The sequence below is a fragment of the Dromiciops gliroides genome, chromosome 1, assembly GCF_019393635.1.
Source record: "Dromiciops gliroides isolate mDroGli1 chromosome 1, mDroGli1.pri, whole genome shotgun sequence".
In the NCBI taxonomy this organism is placed as follows: Eukaryota; Metazoa; Chordata; class Mammalia; order Microbiotheria; family Microbiotheriidae; genus Dromiciops; species Dromiciops gliroides.
This window is the reverse complement of record NC_057861.1, coordinates 672,459,460-672,468,445: the sequence shown is the minus strand read 5'-3', so window position 1 is coordinate 672,468,445 and position 8,986 is coordinate 672,459,460.

Below are 8,986 nucleotides of genomic sequence, written 5' to 3'. Positions count from 1 at the left end.
GTCAGCAGGAAAGGTCAGTGACACCAGGGTGAGAGGAGCACGCAAGCCACATATTAGAAAACCAGCAGCAGGCCTGGGGGGCAACTGAATCAGTGATGGCAGTGGCAGTTTCCAGAGCTCTCAGCCCACAGATATTAAGGGGGTCAGAAAACTGGTCATAGGGAGATTACAGAGCTCCTTTTGCTGACACCCGGGATAGGACTCTATTCCATTGTCCATACTTGAATTTGAATTGTAGTCCCGGGTCTCAGTCCCAGGGTGAGGAAGAACTTGTGGCCACTTGGGAGCTGGGACTGTGGTCACAGTTCCAGGAAGGAAAAGAATGCTTGTGGTCACTCATAGACCAGAGCACAGGCCAGGAGAGTAGTAAATACTCACTAGATCATAGCACCTTAGAAGAACCAAAAAACTTACAGGTCCCCAGAATTATTTCTTAAAACAGCTACACAAAAAACCTGAAGTTTGAAACAGTGCCCACTCCACTCCGGAAGAAGAGCCTTACTTTAGCAGAAAGTTAAAAGTCAAGAAATAGGAAATGGAAAAATGAACAAACAGCAGGGAAAAAAATCCTGAATATAGAAAGTTACTGTGGTGACAGGAAAAATCAAAACACAAACTCAGAAGAAGATAACAAAGTTAAGACCTCATACATCCAAAGACTCAAAGAGAATTATGAATTGGTCTCAGGCAATGGAAGAACTGAAAAAAGAATTTTAAAAATCAAATGAGGGCAGATAGGTGGCATAGTGGATAGAGCATCGGCCCTGGATTCAGGAGAACCTGAGTTCGAATCCAGCCTCAGACACTTGACACACTTACTAGCTGTGTGACCCTGGGCAAGTCACTTAACCCCAATTGCCTCATCGAAAAAATCAAATGAGAGAGGTAGAGAAAAAATTGGGAAGAGAAATGAAAGTGATACAAGAAAATCATGAAAAAAGAGTCAACAATTTGGTAAAGGACACATAAGAATACTGAAGAAAACAAGACCTTTAAAAAGAAAATAGGCCAAATGGTAAAAGAGGAATAAAAATCCAATGAAGAGAAGAATGCCTTGAAAAGTAGAATTGGCTAAATGGAAAAAAAGATGATGAAAATTCACTGAAGAGAACTCCTTAAAAAGCAGAATTGGCCTAATGGAAAAAAAAGATACAAAATCTCACTGAAGAAAATATTTCCTTAAAAATTAAAATTGACCAACTAGAAGCTTGGACTCCATGATACACCAAAAAACAATAAAACAAAATAAAAAGAATGAAAAATTAGAAGAAAAAGTGAAATATCTTTTTTGGAAAAACAATTGACCTGGAAAATAGATCCAGGAGAGATATATAAGAATTATTGGGCTATCTGAAAGCCATGATCAAAAAAGAGCCCAGACATCATCTTTCAAGAAGTTAACAAAGAAAACTGCCCTGATATTCTAGAAACAAAGGGTAAAATAGAAATGGAAAGAATCCACTGATTACCTCCTTGAAAGAGATTCCAAAATCAAAACTCCCAGGAATATTACAGCCAAATTCTAGAGCTCCTGGGTCAAGGAGAAAATATTGTAAGCAGTTGAAAAGGAAAAATTCAAATATTGTGGAACCACAGTCAGGATAACACAAGATTTAGCCATTTCTACATTAAAAGATTGGAGGGCTTGGAATATGAGACTCTGGAGGGCAAAAGAGCTAGGATTACTACCAAGAATCACATACCCCCAAAAAACTGAGCATAACCTTTCTGGAGAAAAATGGATATTCAATGAAATAAAGGACTTACAAGTATTCCTAATGAAAATACCAAAGCTGAATAGAAAATTTGATTTTTCAAATACAAGACTTAAGAGAAGCATAAAAAGGTAAACAGGAAAGAAACATCATAAGGGATTCAATAAGGTTGGACTATTTACATTCTTATATTGTTAGTGAAGTTGTATACTAATTCAACCATTCTGTAGGGCAATTTGGAACTATGCCCAAAGGGCTATAAAATCATGTATTTGACCAAGGAACTATATGTACAAAAAATTTTATAGTAGCTCTTTTAGTGGTGGCAAAGAATTAGAAACTGAGGGGATGCCCATCAATTGGGGAGTGGCTGAACAAGTTGTGCCATATGATCATGGTGGAATACTATTGTTCTATAAAAAATGATGAGCTGGATGCTCTCAGAAAAACCTGGAAATACATAAACTGATGCCAAGTGAAATGAATAGAACTAGGAGCACACTGTATACAGTAACAGCAATATTGTAGGATGATCAACTGTGAATGACTTCCTATTCTCAGCAATACAATTCCATCTCCAGAGAACTGATGGAGTCTGAATGCAGATCAAAGAATATTTTTTCTTTACTTTATTTTTCTTGGGTTTTTTGTGCTTTCTTTCACACTATGACTAACATGGAAATATGCTTTGTATGACTGCAAATTTACAAACAAGGTGGGCCAAAAGTTATGAAGAGGTTTCAGTATTTAATAACTCCTTTATTTTTTCTTTTTAATTGACAATACCATATCATCACATATGGTATATATAGGGAATGAATTTACATTATGTGTGAAAAATAAAATCTCATAAATGGCAAACAATAAAGAAAAAATAATTTCAAAAAGTTACTAAAACATCATGACTTTTGGTCCACCCTGTATAACATATCAAATTGCTTGCCTTCTCAATTAAGGGGATAGAAGAGGGGGTGGGGGAGGCAGAGAATTTGAAATTCAAACATTTAAAAAAAACATGTTAAAATGGTTTTTACACATAATTGGGGGAAATAAGATTCATAAAATTTTTAAAAGAAAGAAAATAGAACATAGACTATGAGAGCTGAAAGCCACATTAGAACATAGAACATAGGCGATCAGAGCTGGGAAAGACAGAACAGAGATCATTGCCCATCAGGGCTAAAAAGAGCCTTAGACCATAGAACACAGCACATCAAAGCTGGAGGAGTTTCGGGACAGAGGGCCCTTCATTCATTCATTTAATCATTTAATAAGGCCCACTGTTTAAGGTCTCAAGGAACTCTAGGGAGACTGATTTGCCTTCAATTTCCCTACCTTCCTAAATAAGGCCATTGATTTAGAGCTGGGAAGAATGTCCAAAGTCATCTGTCCTAACTTCTTTATCCTTACAGATAAAGCAAAGTGAACCCCCCTCCCCCACAGGAAACACAGAACCTAGACTATGAAACCCTTAGAACATAGACCACAGAATACCAGAGCCTCGAGTGATCTTAGAATAGAGAGCCTAAAACCTCAGAGCTGGGGGGTCCTTTAGGCCACAGAATGTCAAATATTAAGAGGAAGAAAAACCCTTTAGAATATAGATCAGAGATTGTTTGAGGTAAAAGGAACTTTAGTGAACAGTTGGTTTAAATCTCATTTTATAGATGAGGAAATTGAGGCCCAGAAAGTGGAAGCAAACTTTCCAAGGTTACACATTGTGGCAGAGTCAGAACTCAAATAAAGCTCTTCCCACCACAGCAGGGTTGCTTCTTGCCATTGATCAGATGAAGGAGAGACCTGGGGGCTCTTAAGCAAGGAATTGAGATGATCCAAGTTGTGTTTTAGGAACATCACTCTTAGACCAGGTCACAGGGCTTGGTGCAGGGGTGACTCAGGAAAAACACGAGGGATTGAACTTAAATCTAGTGGTGGTGGTGGGGGGGTTCCCTTTCCTGAGAATTTCCTTTGTATGTTCACAGTGGCAGGAGTATTGTTTTTAGAGTCAGGGGACCTGAGTTCAAATCTGTATTCTGCCATCATCAAGACCTTTCGTCAACTGTGCCTCGATTTGTTCATCTGTAAATTGGAATATGACCTTTGACATTCCTATGACCTTCTGTAGGAAGTCACAGTAAAGGCTGGTAGGGAAATTAAAAGCAAATCACCCCAGATTTCCCTCAGGTCTTAAATGTTTGAATGAATGAACAAATGTGTAAAACCCGTGTCAATTCAAAGGCATTCTTCTGGTTTAGGACACTGTCTTATTAAGGCCTTGTCCATACATGTACATATACACACATGCACATACATATATAGTGATATACACATGTGCATGCACATATACATATGCATAGACGTGGGCAGCTAGGTGGTGTAGTGGATAGAGTGTGGGGCCTGGAATCCCCCTTAATTCTAATTGCTTCACATTGCCTCCTTCATTAGCCTTGAGCTCCTCAAGTAAAGATTGTCTTTTGCCCCTTTTTATATTCCCAGTGCCCTGAGCATAGCAGGGAATTAAAAAATGTTTGACTGACTAATCTCTCCTAGAGGGGTTAAGGGACTCACCCAGAGTCACAGAGTCAGTGGCAGAGTTGGGAGTAGGGAATATAGGATTGTGGGAAAGGACAAACTGGAGTCCAGTTTAAGAAAGCCCTTGACCTAGCTGAGTTGGAGTTCTGACTCTGCTACTCATTTGCCGTGTGATCTTGGGTAAGTCACTTCCCTTCTTAGCTTCACCTTCCCTACCTATAAAACAGAGATAATGATACACCGTTAAAGTAGTCCCATCTCTGAGCCTTAGTTTCCTCATCCGTCAAATGGGAATAATAATCCCTGTATTATCTACCTCCCAGGGCTCTTGGGATGGTCCAATGAGATCATGTTTATAAAGCATTTTACTGCTTTATAAATGGAAACTCATTATTGAGGACATGAATGCCAAGGTGAAGGCTGAGGCCTCCATCCCCTGAAATAAATGGAAGTCTCCTTCCGGCAAGAGGGAGCCCACAGCTCGGGGGAGAGGCAACTCCCCACCACCACCTTGGAGGCAAAACGAGGTGCAGAATGTTGAAGAGAGCTAGCTGCTTGTTCTCACACCCACTATCTCTCCCCAGCCAGCCAGCTCACTCAAAGCAGAAGTGAGAGGCTGGGAACTGGGGGATGCTAAACTTGGGTTACCATAATAATAGCAGCAGCTGACATTTATATGGTGCTTTACTGCTTGCTTTACATTTATTAACTCAATAGATCTTCATCATATCCCTGTGAAGGAGGCAATGCAAGTATTATTACATATCCACCCCCATTTTACAGAGAAGGAAACTGAGGCTCAGATATTACGTGATTTACCCAAGGCCAAATGGCTGGTGAATATTAAAAGCAGGACTTAAACCCAGGCTGCCTTAATCCTACTATAATTAATACTCCTTTTCCTACACCACACAGATGGAAACAATGAGGTTTTGTTGTTTGCCCACAGCTGGTCACAGGCAAATTTAGGATTTGAATGCAGATCCTTGACCCTGAGGAAGACAATGGAGAAATAGTTCCATCTATTTTAGGGCCAGCCCTAGGCGGAGAAAACAACAGCTACCACTTGCAAGGTGAGATTTCAGGAGATTGGGGAAGACCTCAATTTCTATCTCCCAAACACCTCCTCCACCTGTTGCCTAATGCTGAAATCCCAGGATTATAGAGTCAGTCCTTTGATGAAAGAGTTTGCAACTATAAAGAGGTAGCTAGGTGGGTCAGTGAATAGAGCACCAGCATCAGAAACTCACTTAGCTGTGTGACCCTGGGCAAGTCACTTGACCTCTGTTTGCCTCAATCCACTGGAGAAGGCTACAGGAGTAGGGAGGAACTTATGGGTCATTAATACCTTCAAGTGAATTGTCCTGTGGAGGTAGGCCTAGTGACTGTGAGTCAGGAAAATCCACCTCTTAACTATACCACTGATGTCTGTCCCTGGACAGATCATTTCTTTCTTTCTTTTTTTCTTTCTTTCTTTTTTTTTTTTTTGATGAGGCAATTGGGGTTAAGTGACTTGCCCAGGGTCACACAGCTAGTAAGTGTCAAGTGTCTGGGGCCAGATTTGAACTCGGGTCCTCCTGAATTCAGGGCCGGTGCTTTATCCACTGTGCCACCTAGCCGCCCCTAGATCATTTATTTCTTAGGTAACAAACACCCTAGGACTTATCTCCTAAGTCATAGCGGGGCAGGAGTTCCCACACTTACCAGGGAGCTCACAGATCCATCCAAGGACAGAGAAGAGAAGCGACCTTACAGTAAGCATTCAATTTAGGATTTGACCCCAGTCAGAGCTGAAGCCACCCTGTGCTACAGTGATAGAACTAGAGACTGCCCATCAGGAAGACCTGGGTTTGAATTCTACCACAGATACTGGGTGATGCCGGACAAGTCACTTCGCCTCTGGTCCTCCTCAGTTCCTTCGTCTGTAAAATAAGGGGAACGTAAATGAAAACACTTTGAAAACCTAAAAGTGACATACAAGTTTAAGTTGTGAGGAGGAGACAAGAGCCAGGGCCTGCTTGGCAGATCTGGGGTTAAGTCCTAGCTGTGCTACTGACTTGCTGGGTGACTTTGGGGTCAGCTCTGTCCCCTCTCTGGGCCTCAATGTCCTCCTCTGTAAAACACGGGGGTTTGAACCTGATGTTCTCCACAGTCCCTGGCAGCTACTGACAGTCTGTTCTCTGTTTGGGTCCAGCTTGCTGTCCTCCCCAGCCAGTCCTTCCTGGCTTCGGGCCCTGCCCAATCTATCTCTTAATGTGGCCAATAATATTACAGGGGGCTCCCGAGGGCTGCAGCCAGTGAAAGGCATTGCATTCTATCCGATCAGAGGCAGCAGTAGCCAAAGCTTAATCACAACACGATTTTCTCATCAAGTCTCCTTTTTCCTCATGTTTGTAAAGATTCAAGACCCTTGGTTAAAGAAGTTTTGTCTTCTCTCATCTCTCCACTCACTGTGTTGTTGACTCTCGGGAAAAATGAGGTAGGGCCTATGTTGCCTGGTGGGGGTCCCACCAAGGTGAGGGGATGGCAGTGGCCAGGGCTGACTGGGCAGAATCTGTGACCAAATTTCAGTAGGCATTAAGGAGGAAGAGGAACAAAGGGGTCTGGATTCCCCAGTGGGTCAGTCAACTAACACTTATTAAGCATTAAACAATGTGCCAGGCACTGTTCTAAGCACTGGGAATACAAATACTAGTAGAAAGACAGTCCCTACCCTCAGAGAGTTTACATTCTAATGGAGGAAGTTAAAACCAAAAGGAAGTGGAGAGGGGAGTGGTTGTTGTTGTTTTTCAGTTGTGTCTGACTCTTTCTGACCCCATTTAGGGTTTTCTTTGTAAAGATACTGCAGTGGAAAAAATTAAATTAAAAAAAAGATACTGGAGTGGTTTGCCATTTCCTTCTCTAACTCATCTTTTTTTCTTCCTCCATATAAATATTTTATTATTTTCCAGTTACATTTAGAGATAGTTTTCAACATTTGTTTTTATAAGATTTCTAGTTTAAAATTTTTCTCCCTCCCTCTCCCCCCTCCCCAAGACAGCAAGTAATCTGATATAGGTTATGTATGTATAATCACATTAAACATATTTCTGCATTAGTCATGCTATGGCAGAAGAATCAGAGCAAAAAGGAAAAACCTCAAAAAAGAAAAACAACAACAAAAAACAATAGAAATAGTATGGTTCGATCTGCATCTAGATTCCACAGTTCTTTTTTTTTTCTTTTCTGGATTTGGAGAACATTTTCCATGATGAGTCTTTTGGAACTATCTTGGACCATTGTATTTCTGAGAAGAATCAGGTCTATCACAGTTGATCAATACACAATGTTGTTGATACTGTGTACAATATTCTCCTGGTTCTGCTCATCTCACTCATCATCAGTTCATGCAAGTCCTTCCAGGTTTCTCTGAAATCTGCCTGCTCATCGTTTCTTACAGCACAGTAGTATTCCATTATATTCATATACCACAACTTGTTCAGCCATTCCCCAATTGATGGGCAACCCCTCATTTTCTGATTCCTTGCCACCACAAAAAGAGAAGCTATAAATATTTTTGTACATGTGGGTCCTTTTCCCTTTTCCATTATCTCCATGGGAAAAAGAACTAATAGTGGTATTGCTGGGTCAGAGGGTATGTACAGATTTATAACCCTTTGGGCATAGTTCCAAACTGCTCTTCAGAATGGTTGGATCAGTTCACAGCTCCACCAACAATGCATTAGTGTTCCAATTTTCCCACAACTTCTCCAACATTTATTATTTTCCTTTTTTTTGTCATATTAGCCAATCTGATAGGTGTCAGGTGGTACCTCATAGTTGTTTTAATTTGCATTTCTCTAATCAATAGTGATTTAGAGCATTTTTTCATATGGCAATATATAACTTTGATTTCTTCATCAGAAAACTGCCTGTTCATATCCTTTGACCATTTCTCAATTGGGGAATGACTTGGATTCTTATAAAATTGATTTAGTTCCCTGTATATTTTAGAAATGAGGTCTTTATCAGAAGTACTGGCTATAAACATTGTTTCCCAGCTTTCTGTCTCCATTCTAATTTTGGGAAACAATTTTTATAGCCAGTACTTTTTCCAACTCATCTTACAGATGAGGAAACAGAGGCAAACAGGGTTAAGTGACTTGCCCAGGGTCACACAGCTAGTAAGTGTCTGAGGTCAGATTTGAACCAGGAAGATTAATCTTCCTAACCCCAGGCCCAGTGATCTATCTACTTGCTGGGGGAAAGTAATAGGCATTTATTAAGTAACTACAATGTGCCAAGCACTGTGCTAAGTGCTTTACAAATGTTATCTCATAGGAAGTAGAGGAGGAGACAACCTGGAGAGGAATTGGACAAGGCAAGCCTGGGAGCCCTCCTTAAATGAAAGTTCTGGAAGAAGACATTCAACGAGAGAGAGACAGAGACAGTGACAGAGACAGAGAGAGAAAACAAAGAGGCTAGGTCCCCATGTGAGGTATCACAAAATCACACTCTCCACAGAATAAAGAGATGTCCGAGGTAATCTATTCCAACCCTTACTTAAGTAAGAATCTCTTCTACAGTGACTCTCATCAACTGGTCATTCAGCATCCCCTTGAAAACCTTTAGTGATGGGGAGCTCACTACCTTTCTCATTCTGTTTTTGGACATATTTTTCCTATTCCATCCTGAAATTTGCTTCTCTGCCATTCCCATCTAACTCAGGTTAGCTTCCCGGTGACATTTGTGCCGGGTCT